Here is a 15,461-nt window from a genome sequence, read left to right on the forward strand (position 1 = left end):
GGCTCTTGAAAGTGAATTTTTCATATTGTTTGTTTTTTTAAGTCACACTAAATATAACCCCTAAAGGTGTTAAATTCGTCCCCTTATTTTCATATGACATGGAAATTGACAAGAAAATAAGGCAGTTTGTATAGCTGGAGATGCTTAAGAAAGATGAAACTTACTGTCTTTTATTGCCTTGGTAAAGACAATTCAAAAAGGGTTTTTGACCCCAAAACTAATTTGCAAGAATCTTTTTTGTTTTAGCAGTGTGTATTAATTAAGATAACATTTAGCTAAATAAAGGCTGGATCAGTCAACTTTTATATTTCCATGATACCTGGATGAGGAGGCAAAAATATATTTAATGTACAACAGTGAGTATTCATAATGTTCTGAGTGCCTTTTTGGTTGGGGAGGGAGCAGGGGGATGAGAATGGGACCATTCCCCAAGTATGAATTATTTGATCCGCAAGAGTAAAGAACAGTCCAGAACTTAAAAGTGTGTGTTTATCATCCAGATCTGTTTTTATAAGCAGACTTACAGAGAAGGAGGGGAGAAAAAGCATCAAGACTGTAGATACCTCCTGGGCTTAATCTTTTGTAAAAGATGTTCAGCAAAACAGCCCGGCGGCCGCCTCACTTCATAGACGGAACTGTTACAAGTTGGACCAGAGTAGTTGTGCAGAATTTAAAAAATGTTTTTCAAGATTAGATGTATTGAAATTAAAAAAGGAAAATGCATTTCTATCCACTAGCCATTTTCAAGATTAGAAAGCTAGGTTGTATTTCTTTCTAAATACAAAATTATTTGTATGGTATGATTTGTCATTTGAGATAATCTTGGGTGATTTATTACTTGACGTAATAATGGCCTTTACATATTGAGAGGATAGAGTCCGGTTATATACCTCGAGCATCATTAACTGCAGATGAGAAGTTACCAGTTCTTTATTCTAAATATATTTCTTATTACAATATAAGGGAGAAAACATGGAATACTGTATTTAAAAAAAGTTAGTGATTAATTATATACTTAGAAAACTTTCTTTACTAAGAATTCTAAAATGTATACTTTATGTAATGATTCTAATTTAGTGAGTTAACTATTTTTAAATGTTCTAGATATTTAATTTCTGATTCTAAAAGTAGTACTCCTTGATACTTGCCTAAACTGCACAATGTTAGCTTTTAAAAGCATTGATGATAAACTGAACAACATTTAAATTTAGGATGTTTTATCCCAGAGCATCTGTCACCAAGGCAGATGATGTTTCCTTGTATCTCCAGGCTCCAAAGGAAAATAAGAGTGCCAAGGTTTTAATCCCCCCACCCCTCCAACGTTTTGTGATGTGAAGAATGTTTAAGAGGTGGACCAGGAAACAGTCCTTGTTTACATGGAAAATGCCCTGTTTGCTGCCATAGATTAGAAGACAGGCTGGGTTAGGATTGCTTTATCAGTGTGGAAGGAATAGGAGAAGCTTGAACCGGGAGCACTAACCAAAGTATCAAAGATTCATGGGGAAGACTGTTAATGAAATTGGCTTAAAAAACTTTCCCTTTTATTTCTCTTCTTGCCTTTATTTTTAGGAATTAAAGGGGACTCTTAAGGGTCCTAAGCAGTTAAAAGAACACACCAAATGATATCTAAAGTTTGAAGTAAACTGAGATTGAGCCCTTCAAGGAATGGTTTAAATGCTTTGTATTAAAGAGTGATTTCCAAGCCTTTCTCAAGCTTGGATGGCATGGAGAATGATTCTAAGCTAATCTTTTTTGAACCCTTATGTATTTAAGTATATTTTTATATGAAAACAAACCAAGAGACTTACTGATATCTGACTGATACATTGATTTTTCATAGGTACTGTTAGAAGATAATTTAAGAGGGCTTTGATTTTCATCTATAAGATCTTTAATGCACTATTTTCTAAATGTATAGTTTTTTGCTTTGTAGAATGTGGGGCTACTATTAGATAATAATTTAAGGTTCTTTTAGCTTTAAAGTTCAGTTATTGACCCCTCTATTCCCTTTAAGAAGCTGACTCTAGTTTGGTTTCTTTGGATATTAAGTGGTTTTCATCTAGAATCTCTAAGTAGAGAGAACATGAGAAGAAATTAGGAGACAAATATGGGTGCTTGGAGATGGTGGAAAAGTGGCTTCTGTTTTCTTTCATAAAGTGGAAGACAATTGGCAGTGATAGAGATAGGACCAACATGCTGGTTTTTTTTAATTGACTGCTCAAAATCTGCTCTGTGTCTTAATTTAGTATATTTTACAAATGCTAGAAGTCTTTCTGGAGACATTTGCAGACATGCTATGGAAAAATAATTTAAAAATCACTAACTTCTTGGTGTGGGATGAATCTGTACTCCACTTAGAAGAAAATAATTGCTAGGATAGGTGGGGGACAAGACAAGTTGATCTATTTTAAAATAGAATTGTGTCTTTTATAAAGATAAAATTATAAGGTACAAATGAGAACTGTGTCTTCTTGACATGTTTCAAAGCATTTATCTGAATATGTGCCATTAAAGAAATTCTCTCAACCACTAGGAATTGTCAGGACACTGATGTTCTTTAAAACTGTCTTTGTAGCTGTTAGTATGTACTGACAGAGTAGTTTTTGTTTTATTCATTATTAGAAATTTTACATATGAATATAATATGCTTATATCATAGTTTAATTTGGTTCCAAGAGATGTGTATTATTTATGTGGTCTCAATTTGCATATTCTAAGCCCAGTGGGTTAATACTTAATTTGGGTTTCATTATTTTAAAATTATTTTTGAAATCATATTAACATATATCATAATCAAAAACAATATTAATTCTCTGCAATCTGATAAACCTTGTTTGAGACTTCCAGCGAGCTGTGCGTTGTTATGCCCACCTTTTATTTAGTCTTTTCGTAATAGAATAAAAATGCTTTGTAGGATTTCTCTAAAACGTAGTATTTGAGAATCTATTTGAATGTATGGAAAGTCATTTACATAATGCTTGCTTTTGAGTCAGTGGGGGGAAAAGTTGAAATGTTGATTGCAGCTTCTGTTAGAAAAACATATAGTAAAAAGTTAAAATTACAACAAATGCAATACTTTAACTGTATTCTGTGTGTATTACCATTGGATTGCTTTTGGATTAGAAAGGAGAATATGATTCTAATCCTTCACAGTTGCTGTTAATTTTGCTCTAAACCTGAAAGTGTTAACAGCAACTTGAAAATGTGACAAAGCTCAATTTCATTTCTTGTTTACTGCTTGTTTTCCTATTGGACAATTGGAAGTAGCTCTGCCCTGGCAACTAAAATAGGCTATTTGCATAACCTAGTTTGATTGGCTAGCATTCCGACTAACAGTTCCAATCATATGGTGTAGTTTTAGTGGTAGGCTATGCTAATTAGCCGCTGTTGCTGGGGTTCAGGATGGTTTCCGTGTGCTGTTCTGCTGCATTGTGTTGCCTGGTGAGAGACATTGATAAATGAGTGTTTAATGATCTGCAGCAGTTCCCACTCACTGCGGGCAGGCGGATTTTAGAACAGAAGTGAAAATAAGGATTTAATTGCTCTGTTAAATACCTGTAACTAAAATATGTGTATTATATTATAGAAGTTAAGTTGTATACAATCTTTACCTAATTAAGTACTTTATAAAGGGAAATACATTAGCTTTGTCTCTTAAAATATAACTCAGGTAACAGCATTATGCACAGGTTCTCTAAAACTCGTTCAGTAAAATTGATCATTTTTTTTTCCAGATTAGAAATACTACCATTGCAAAAGTAGCATATTCAATTTTTCTTGTGATTTTGACCTTTTATATAGGTGTATGTTTGTTTTTAATAAATTGATGCCAGCTTTTGGGCAAAATTTATGTTGTGCTACTCATGTGACCTAGCAAATAGCATAAACTTGAACCCTCGTTCATTTGGAAGATCGGATTGTCATTCACCACCTCCTGCTGTTACTGCTTTTCACATATAATTCAGATGTTTTAACTGTTGCTTGTACTGTATTATCTTTGGTTTACATTAAGTCTTTATTGGATACTGTTAGGTGGGAGAGTCTGTAGGAAATTCAAAGCTCAGTGCTTTTGTTTAAGGAACGTAAGAGGTGAAGAATAAATACATGCAAAGTTAGATAAAAATACAAGATAACCATACAGAAAGTGCCATAAGGATTTATCTCGAAGAGTATAGGGAAATAAAAATCACCAGCTCTTTTGAGGATAGAGACATGGGAAATGGCTTGAGGAGTCTGGGAAAGGCTTAAAGAGGAAGCCCATAGAACTTGTTTTAAATATGGTTCAGGTTTTAAATAGCTGGAGGGCAACAGGAAGGAAGAACATTTTCGTGTGAAGAATAGATAATAACTGAACAAAAAGAATATTTCTGGTCTTAGTTATCCAGTATAGGTGGTCAAGGCTCCCAGTCTTAGAGATGTTTCAGGGCCTGAGCTTCCAAGTGGGCAGGTGTCCTTCCTTTAAAATAAGAGCTGCTCTTTTACTGTTTTGCTCTCATTTTCTTTGCTTTTCATCACTTGGTTTTGTGGCAACCAGTGCTCTTCATTTTTTGTGTTGGTTAAAGCATAGGACTTTTTAACTTTCTTCTATCTCTCTCTTTTGGCTCTAAAAGCATTGTATGGCACCAAAAATAATTCATGTGAATTTAGATACTTAGCAAATATTCTAAAAAGTTTCCCCTATAAATTGTTCTGTCCTTTATTTAAGGGCCTAGTTAAATTAGACAGACAAGCTAATTGGACAATCTTACAGCCTTGCGAAGAATGAAAACAAAAATTAAACCTTAACATTTGATATTAATTGTACTTGCCTGGGCATATATACTGAAGATGTGTTCTGAAACTAATGTATGGAAACACTTTATTCTACCACATCGTGGAAGGGCCATAGACTCCTGCACTCAGGACAATTACAGTGTACTGGCGCTGGATGAGATACGTCTTAACTGTACCACATTGTGAAATATCTGTGCTACAAGCGATGTGGAAATTCAGAAGAGGGGAGTGATCCTTTCTGGATTGGGAGTAGGAAAAGATTCTTGGTGGAAGTGGTGTTTAACATGGTCTTAGGGAATGGATAGGATTTTAGCAGGTGATGCTGTAAGGCTGCGGCGTATGGAGATGAGGTGGAGGCCTGTTTAGAAAACTGTTTACTAAGGTTAATGGTAAAGGACACGTAGTGAAAGCAATGAAGGGTGGACAGCATAGACTTGGAAGTTTTTCTCGTAAAAAGTGGAGGATTTAAAAATTCTTTAGAGCAGTGTTTCACTGTGTTTTTAAAGAAAGTATGCTTTCAATGAATGTTTATAAATTTTGGAAACATTTCAATTTTAAAATATGAGAATGTGATGTTCAAGGTGCTTGGTCTAAGCAACTGGAAGGTTTGAGTTGCCATCACATGAGGTACGCTGCAGGAGAAGCAGAGTTTTGGGTGGGGGGGAATGTGCTTTTAAAAGGTCAAGTTTTGGATGGATGAACACTTTTTACAAACAGCTTTATTGTATTGTAATTGGCATACAGTAACTTCACATATTTAAAATGCATAATTTGGTAAATTTGACATGTGTCATTTGTGATACTCTAACCACAATCAAGATAATGAACATATCCATCCCTTCCCTGGTGCTTCTGTGTAATTCCGCGTCTTGTGTACACCCCCTCCCCGCCCCCAGGTGACTGCTGCTACATTACTTCACCTTTTCTAGAATTTTGTATAATTGGAATCATACAATACGTTGTCCTTCTTTTGCCTGGTGGTTTTCATTCAGCATAATCACTCTGCGATTCACCCGCGTTGTAGCACGTATATGTTAGTAGCTCATTCCTTTCATCACTGAGTAGTATTTCGCGGTGTGGCTACACCACAGTGTATTCACTCCCTGTTGAGAGGACACTGGAGTTGTTTACAGCTTTTGGTTGTTACATAGTTGCTGTGACTACTAATGCACAAGTCTTTGTGTGGATGAGTTTTTATTTTTCTTCCTAATAGTGGGATAACTGGATCATGTGGCAGGTCATATGATCATACTCTTCACTTTCTAAGAAATTACTAAACTGTTTTCCACAGTGGAGCTAGTTTACGTTTGTACCAGTTGTGTGTTCAGAAGAGTTTTCATTCCTCCACACCTTGCCATGTTTGGTGTGGTCATTCGTTAATTTCAGCCATTCATAATTTCAGTATGTAGTGATACTGTGTTTCCCAGTGATTAATGATGTGGAGCATCTTTGCATGTGCTTATTTGTCCTCTATAAGTCATCTTTGGACGTGTTTGTTCAAATCTTTGTCCGACATTTTTTTCCTTCTTATTGAGCTTTGAGAATTCTTTTATCTGTTTTCGATACAAGTCCTCTGTCAGACACAAGACTTGCAAAGATTTTTCTCCTAGTCCATGGCTTATCTTTTTCTTCTTTTAAAAGTGTTTTGAAAAACAGATGTTTTAATTTTTATGAAGTCTAATGTATTGATTTGTCCTTCTGTGGATCATGCTTTTGGGAAAACTTCTGCCAAGTTGTTCCAATGTCTAAAAGGTTTCCTGTGGTTATTTTTTTTCTCCAGATTTTATAGTTTTGGGTTTCATATTTAAATTTATCATCCATTTGGAGTTAATAGTTGTAACTGGTGCTCTGCAAGATGCAGCTAAAAGATCTTTTTCTTCTTTTCTTTTTTCTCTCCTTCTCCTCCTCCTCCTTTGCAAATGGATGTACAGTTATTCTAGAACCATTTGTTGAAATGACTTACTCTTTCTCGACTGAATTACCTTTGTATCTTCGTTGAAAATCAGTATTTCCTATGTGTGTGGGTCCGTTTTCTGGACTTTCTATTCTGTTCCATTAATGTATTTGTGTGCCTTGATGCCAATACCATATTGTCTTTATTATTACTGTAACCTTATAATAAGTATTGAAATCAGGTAGCATTAGTCCTACAACTTTCTCTTTCAAAATTATGAGTACTCTAGGTTCTCTGTAATATCATATGAATTGTCAGATCATTTTGTCAGTTTCTACAAAAAAGCCTAGGATGTTGATTGGGATTGTGTTGAATCTGTAGATAATTTTGGGAAGAAGTGACATCTTCATATTGATTCTTAAGAGTCACACGCACATGGTATATGTCTTCCTCTATATTTTTCTTTAATTTTTCTAATTAAAAATTTTTTTAGTATTCTAGTCTTTCACATCTTTTGTCAGATTCGTAACGTATTTCATATTTTATACTACTGTAAATGGTTTTTAAATTTCAGTTTCTGATTGTAGTGCTAGTACATACAAAGAAATACAACTGATTTTTGTATATAGATCTTGTATTCTGCAACCTTGCGAAAACCACTTATTAACTCTGATAGCTTTTTTTCATAACATTTTTTGAAGAACTGGAGAGGACTTCATTTTTTTTTTTTTTTTAATTGGGGAAGGGGAACAGGACTTTATTGGGGAACAGTGTGTATTTCCAGGACTTTTTTCCAAGTCAAGTTGTTGTCCTTTCAATCTTAGTTGTGGAGGGTACCTTTCAGCTTCAAGTTGTTGTCCTTTCAGTCTTAGTTGTGGAGGGCACAGCTCAGCTCCAGGTCCAGTTGCCGTTGCTAGTTGCAGGGGGCGCTGCCCACCATCCCTTGTGGGAGTCGAACCGGCAACCTTGTGGTTGAGAGGACGCGCTCCAACCAACTGAGCCATCCGGGAGCTCAGCGGCAGCTCAGCTCAAGGTGCCGTGTTCAATCTTAGTTGCAGGGGGCGGCGCCCACCATCCCTTGTGGGACTCGAGGAATTGAACTGGCATCTTTGTGGTTGAGAGCCCACTGGCCCCTGTGGGAATCAAACCGGCAGCCTTTGGAGTTAGGAGCACGGAGCTCCAACCGCCTGAGCCACCGGGCCGGCCCGAGAGGACTTCATTTTTTGGAACTGTGCCCCAGTTCTTTCCTCCCTCTGAGTACCACCTGTAGTACTTCATAACAAATGGTTACTTGAATATATGAAAGAGTGTGTCAGAGCAGACAAGTTGTAGGAGAATTAGGCATTTTAAGAAAGGTTAGTAATTTTAGGGCAGATTGGAGGCTTAGGAACCTGGAGCCAAGGAAGCCATTTAGGAGGTGATTACTGCACTAGGCATACATTGATTGATTAGACAAATGTTTATTGAACCCTTCACTAGGTGTTGGGAATAGATATATCTGTGAAAATAGCAGAATCTGCTTCTGTTCTTATGGAACAGTAAGTTCCATAACTCTGTGAAGAGTGATGAGGGAAAAGAACAGAGAAGATGGAGATGAAGGAATTTCCTAAGAAAGCCTGGACAGAACTTGGAGAAGGATTAGTCATGTAGGGTGTGGACCGGGGAGCATGATGTCTATTCTGGATGAGTGGCAGGGTATTGATAGTAGAAAAGGCAAGTCAGGCAAAGGCACTCTTTTTTGGGGGAGGAGAAGATAAATTCATTTGCGAAATTCATTTCCTTTTAGATAAAATAAGTAGAACCCTAAGTTACAGATTGGAAACAATTCAGGAAATTGAGGCACAGAAAGTTAAGAAAGGTGCCCAAGGACATACTAGTAAGTGATGGAGCCGAAATTCAAACCTAGGTGGTATGGCTCCAGAGTCTCTGCTTTTTAAATCTACTCACTTATTTAATATGTTAGGTTCCTGTCATAAGGAAACTGTGGTATTATTATAAAGTTAGAGCATCAGCCTCACTTTCACTTACAGAAGGGCAGAGTTAAGTAAATACACGGAAACAAAAGCAATCCTATTAAATTTATACAACGAGAATGCATACCTGAAAACAGTGGAGCTACTTCAGATTAGTTAGTAACAAAGGGATATTCTGGTAGATGTCAGGTAGTTGACGATAATGATGAGATATTATGTGAAAGAAGCAACACATATTTATTGAGCATTTATTGTGCTCAAGAGCATTTCCTCTTGGTGCCGGGATAAGACAGAGTCTGGACTCTCATGGTGCTTGTGTTCTGATGGGCAGAGACACACAGTAAACATCCAAACAAGTCGACGGTTGGGGAAGGGACAGTCTTTGCTAGGAGGGTCAGGGATGGTCTGTCCACGGCAGAGCTTCAGTTTCGTTGGACTTGTTTCAGATGCACACGTACTATATCGGGTGTTCTGGTTTACAATGCCGCTCACTGTCATGCATAAGATCTTGCAAATCTTTTCTTGTATCCTGAACAACTTAGCAGTTTTTCCCAGTTGGAGTAGAGGATTGACAGTTCCTATGAAAGCCCAGGAAGCTCTGTATAAATATAGAGTCATTTGTAATCGCTGTCCATCTTGTCCTGGAGCCAAAGAAAAGGCGAGAATGTAGTGCCCTGCTCTTCTCTGTATTAGCAGTCTCAACCTTCTTATTATTCATTTGGGGGTAAGAGCCTCCCTGATTTTAAAACAGTGAGTAGAATTTGTTACCAAAATGAGGCATTTAGAAAAGAATGTGGTAATGTGCGGGAAAATTTTGTTGATGACAATCCTTGCTAGTGAACCATACATACCATGCATATTTCTCAATATGTGGAAGAACATTACATCACTGAAAGTTTGAAAAAGTTTGAAAAACACTGCTAGGTTTCTCAGTTCACTCATTTTGCATAAAATGGATTACACTTAACTGTCTTTTATTTTAACCATCTCCTAAGTATTGTAATATCTCTAAAAATATAGGCATATTAACTTTTTTCTAAAACACATTGAATTAAATCTATTATTATTAAATGCTCACTGCTGTTGGTGCAACTCAGAAAACAAAGCCAACAAGTTTAGTTTTCAGGGGGCCAGGCCCGGTGGCTCAGGTGGTTGGAGCTTCATGTTCCTAACTCCGAAGGCTGCCGGTTCGATTCCCACATGGGCCAGTGGGCTCTCAACCACAGGGTTGCCGGTTCAACTCCTCGAGTCCCGCAAGGGATGGTGGGCAGTGCCCTCTGCAACTAAGATTGAACACGGCACCTTGAGCTGAGCTGCCGCTGAGCTCCCGGATGGCTCAGTTGGTTGGAGCGTGTCCTGTCAACCACAAGGTTGCCAGTTCGATTCCTCCAGTCCCTCAAGGGATGGTAGGCAGCGCTCCCTGCAACTAGCAATGGTGACTGGACCTGGAGTTGAGCTGCACCCTCCACAACTAAGACTGAAAGGACAACAACTTGACTTGGAAAAAAGTCCTGGAAGTATACACTGTTCCCCAATAAAGCCCTGTACCCCGCCCCTCCAAAAAAAACCAGTATTTTTCAGAAACTCAAAATGAAAATAGTCTATTCAGGGTCCATGAGCGAAATTTTTAAAAATTGGTATTTTTCTATTCAGTGAAGTATTTGGGGAAATTGGCGCTCCTTTCCAGCTATTAAAATATTATTATCCTGACATTTGAGAATCCATAGCATGAAGGCAGCTTTCAAATTCTTCATCTTTGAATTTGTGTGATATTTTAGAGTTTATAAAGTACGTTCACATGTATTAGCTCATGCGAACCTCCCCGAGGTTTTGGAATGATTTCTCATATCCCCTTCCTGTAAGGGCAACTCAGAGCCTTGGAGAAGGTCAAGGTCATAGTGTGAATTAGTACCACAGGGCTGAGGCTAGACTTGTTTGTTCCTTTTAATGCGGTGTTTACTTAGTGCCTGTTCTGTGCTGTAGGCACTGTAGACATCAAAACCAGTGAATCCTGGCTGGCAGGCACCCCTTCTTCCACTGTCGGTGCCCAGCACCCAGGAGTTCTGCTCCCTGAGTGCTCCCTCTAATTTTGGTGTGTGCACGTCTTGATGAGAGTCACTGCTCCGCTGGTGGGTAACAGATGAGACTGTTGGAGTGGGTCGTTTGCACTGCTGCGACCCTCCCTCGTTGTTAGTTAGCACTTGTCCCCTCTCAGGGACAGTCATGGCTTGGGAGCGATGGGGAGGGGAGAGCACTTATTGACCATGTTTTCCTGAAAATAAGACCTAGACGGACCATCAGCTCTAACGCGTCTTTGCGTCTTTCTAATGCGTCTAATGCGTCTTTAAAATTAATATAAGACCCAGTCTTATTTTAATATAAGACCGGGTATAATATAATATAATATATAACATAATATAACAGCGGGTCTTATTTAAATATAAGACCGAGTCTTATATAATATAGTACAATACCAGGTTTTATATTAATTTTGCTCCAAAAGACACATTAGAGCTGATGGTCCGGCAAGGTCTTATTTTCGGGGAAACACGGTACCATCTGACTACAGAAGCATAACTTGACACATCATAATCTTTCTACTCCCCTAGTAGTTAATCTGTGTTCAGGTCTCAAAGTGATTTAGTTGAGTCAGGCAATGATATTTTTTGAGTGCCATTATGTGCCCATTCACTAAAGATTTGTCAATGAATGAAGTGGCAGTTCCATCCAGAAGGCCTTGTATTACAGTTGGGGTGAAAGGTAATAACATAAACACATCAGAAATAAATGTATGAATGTACAATATTTTATATATAGATCTGTAATACATAAATATATAAGCGTGTGTGTGTGCATTCATGTATATGTGAATGATAGTTTCAGGGTACCTCATAACTAACTTTGTTCCCTCTGAGACCTCAAGACCCCACATCCAGCCTGCTGCCCCCTTTTTTTTTTATAAATACACAGCCATACTCATTGATTTATGTATTATCTGGCTGCCATTATGCTACAAAGGTAGAGTTGATAAATGGCAACAGAGACTGACTGTTACAAAGCCTAGAACTCTGGCTCTTAGAAAAGTCGGCTGACTCCTGCTTGAGACCTGGCCAGCCTTTGTGCTCGAAGGTATGGTTCAGCTTCAGAGCTAGAAGATGAAGCTTGCTTTGAATAGCCAGCAGAGATGAGATTGTTGGAGTGGGTATCCTCCAGGTGTGGGATTACCAAAAAGTGGAGGTGACTAATCTTTGCTTTGAGGTAGGGATCCTGTTATGCTTTCAGAAGAGCATTTATTGTTAGTGTTTTCTAATAAGTAAGAATTGTGTGTGGTTATTTAAAAAATGCACATTAAAAAGATAAAGTAATAAAGGTATATATAAAGGCATACCTCTGTAGATACTGTGGGTTCTGTTCCAGACCACCGCAATAAAGTGAGGTGTATATCACCCAAAACCGCAACATCTGTGAAGCCCATTAAAGCAAAGCACAACAAAACAAGGTATGCCTGATAAACTAGATGAGGAAAGTTGCACCGTTCCTAGAGTCCCACTCTTCAGAGTATTAGTTATTAACAGATGGATTTTCCCCTCTGTAAATATTCTCTTCTACCCAGTACTTTTAAAAAATCTGTATTTCTGATCATATTGCTTCATATTGGGACCGCTTGTTTGACTTAGTTCTTCAAAATGCAAAGAATACGGTTTGAACAGTTGACTGTTTCATACATTAATGTAAAATATTTTAGAAAGGATTTTAATAGAAGCTTCCCCGTTAGTTGATGAGTTGACATTGTAGAATTTTAAAATTATGCTTTCATGCCATATTTTAAAGCACTTTGTACTGTATCATCACTAGTTTAAATCTTACAAATTTTAATCAAAATTCTTGTTTTAGTGGCGGAGCCCTCATAATCAGATCACCTGGGAAATCTTTGAAAAATACTGATGTCTGGTCCCCATTTCAAACCTAAATGAGTCCAAATCTTTAGAGGATGGGATGTCATCTGTATTTTTAAAAGCTCCCCAAGTGAACTATTGGGAGGTGGTAGGTAGCATTTTTTATAATACAATTTTGTTTTCATATGAAAAAATTGTGGGAGAATAGGAAGGTTTAACATGCTTCTAGTATAGGCCATGATTAATTCTGGGAAAAAAATTGCATAGTGAGTTTCTTTGAAATCAAATATTGAACAAATGAGGGAAATATATATAAAACAGGATAATTTGATTTGATTTGAAGATTCGTACCAATTCTCTCCCTCCTATCCCCTGCATTTGTGTACCTGTTCTCCAAGAAAGTCTCCGCTCTCAAAGCCAAAACCACTGCTTAGCTTTTCGGAGGTAACTTTGTCGAGGTCCTTCTAATGAACGATAAGTGGCATAATCTGATCAGTGTTTTCTAACTGGGAAATAACATTTCTTGTAAGTATTTACTAATCTTTCTAGGTTGATATTACTTTCTGTAGGTAAGCTAAGTGTTGTAACACACTTACCTAGCGTTGTAGTGGTTTAAATCAGAAGTTTATTTCTTGCTCATGTGATAGCCCAGTGACTCTTGTACCAGCGGATAACTGTTCTGCTCTGTACGATTAGTTACTCAGAGACCAAACTGGGCGTTTTTCGTACCTTACATAGATGTGTCTAAAGGTCACCCGGCTTTTGGCCTTTAGTCATCGGATTGGGAAAGAGTATCGAGGTTTGTTTACACGTGGGAGATTTTTATAGGTTAGCCTGGTAGGACCACATATCACTTCTGTTGGCATCGCAGGGCCATGCTAGCTGTGCAGGAGCCTGCGCAGTGACTTGTTGCCTCAGTCAGGAAAAACAAGTGCCTTTATTGATTAGCAATCTCATCCATGTAGCAAATGCAGCCACCATAAACATCATCAGCATAACGTTGATTGAGTTATTCTGGTACGTAATTATTTCTTTCATTGTTCTTTTTCTCATTCTCCCATGGTTTTGCTAAATTATTCCCCACCCCACCCCCCCGTCCCGTAATCCTGTGTTTTGGGGGATGACGGTCCTTCATTGTTCATTTATGTGTGAAAGTCCAGGTTCTTATATGCAGACAACAGAAACAGCCTTGGCCTACTTGGGCAGAAAATGAATTTAATGGAAGGCTATAAGTTAGCCCACAGAATTGATTGGAAAGCTGTGCTACAAAAGTAAGTAGGAACCAAAGCAGCCTGCTGCAGAGGATACAGCCCGGTTGAAGAACCCAGGTCCAGTCTGGTCACGATGCCACTCCTGGCACTTGGCAGTGAATTGCTTGTGTGAGCTCCTTTTCCTTCCCCATGGCATGTATGCTCTCATCTCCCCTGCACGCTCGCTGCAGGGTGACCCTTCCAGATTCTAAACTCTGCGCAGGAACGTTTGGCTGTCCAAACTTGGGTCTCGAGCAAAGCCCTACTTACCAAGGAGTAAGAAAGAGCAAACTTCTGTTTAGTGTTTGGCTTTTACAGTAGGGGACATGGGCTTTTCTTGTCTTCCATGATTCCTACAGACCATGATGATGTCCAGAGATACCGAGTGACCAAAAAAATCACCAACACCTCCTTTAGGACCCTTTCATCAGGACAAATGGTCCTATGTTGTGGTGTGAGATAGGAGACATTTTCAGTCTTGATTTTTGCCATTGACCTTTTTGGAGAACTAATTAAACCTGTGTGGGTTGCAGCTGCCCTCTCTGCAAATTGCGGTGGGGAACTTGATGTCTGATAATACCTGTTCATCCACACTCTCGCTGAAGAAATGTTTACTGATTGCCTTTATGCGCTGGCGTAAAAGAGATGAGTAGGGCATCCTGCGTGTATAGCAAGTGGCTCGTGAGGAATTCATTTCCTCTTCCAGACTAGCGTGTTGTGGGCCGGATTCAGGAATTACTCTTTGCTTCATTCACCCGTTCATTTATTAAGCGTCTACTTGAAGTCTCTGCATTGTTGTGGTTATGAGAATATAGAAACAAATAAGTCCAGTCCTTCCCTTGAGGGTGTTTATTGTGAGGGCAAACTGATTGCTTCCGCACAGAACCTGCTTGCTGGGTGAAGAACGGAAAGTGAGGAGAGGATTGAGCAGCGGAGCGACTGACTCGAAGATTCTGGGAAGGCAACATGAGATCTAGGTCTTTTAGTTTGAGTTCAGGATTTCTAGGCACAGAACAGAGAGCTTTCTAGACAGCGAACAGTTCTGCTGAGGCATGTCGGGGCAGCTGAGAGAAAGGACGTGTATGGGGCGGGGGACAGGATGGAGAGAATGGTGGGCAGTGAGATAAGAGGTATAAACACTTAAACCTGGAAGCGCTGGATGTTTTAAAGTGTTGGTGATTTTGAAATTAAAATTTTTTTTTTCTGCTCCTAAATTTTTTTTTTTTTTTTAAAGTATTTATTGGGGAAGAGGAACAGGACTGTATTGGGGAACAGTGTGTACTTCCAGGCCTTTTTTCCAAGTCAAGTTGTTGTCCTTTCAGTCTCAGTTGTGGGGGGCGCCGCTCAGCTCCAGGTCCAGTTGCCGTTGCCATTTGCAGGGGGCACAGCCCAGCATCCCTTGCGGGAGTCGAGGAGTTGAACCGGCAACCTTGTGGTTGAGAGCCCACTGGCCCTTGTGGGAATCGAGCTGGCAGCCTTCGGAGTTAGGAACACGGAGCTCTAACCGTCTGAGACACTGGGCGGGCCCCTGAAATTTAAATTTTAAAGAAGCAAACTTTGATAGCAGTGGGAAGAATTGACTGAAGGCTCAGAGACTGGGTAAGGAGCAGTTAGTATAGAATCCCCCCTCGTCACTTTCTTAATTAAGATCTCGACAAAGTGTGGAAATAAGCAG

At 38.8% G+C, this 15,461-nt stretch overlaps 1 protein-coding gene across 7 annotated transcripts in view; it reads left to right on the forward strand.

Moving 5' to 3' along the window:
- DYRK1A (dual specificity tyrosine phosphorylation regulated kinase 1A) overlaps window positions 1-15,461 on the forward strand; it is a 141,345-nt gene that overhangs the window by 63,107 nt on the left and 62,777 nt on the right. Inside the window, exon 1 of one of the 7 annotated variants that reach the window (XM_033128959.1) lies at window positions 13,534-13,553. The exons of the other annotated variants lie outside the window; for them this stretch is intronic. The gene's annotated coding sequence lies outside the window, so the exon portion shown is untranslated. Of the gene's footprint in view, window positions 1-13,533; window positions 13,554-15,461 lie in introns of those variants that run through there. 7 annotated transcript variants of the gene reach the window in all.

The sequence above is a fragment of the Rhinolophus ferrumequinum genome, chromosome 2, assembly GCF_004115265.2.
Source record: "Rhinolophus ferrumequinum isolate MPI-CBG mRhiFer1 chromosome 2, mRhiFer1_v1.p, whole genome shotgun sequence".
NCBI lineage: Eukaryota > Metazoa > Chordata > Mammalia > Chiroptera > Rhinolophidae > Rhinolophus > Rhinolophus ferrumequinum.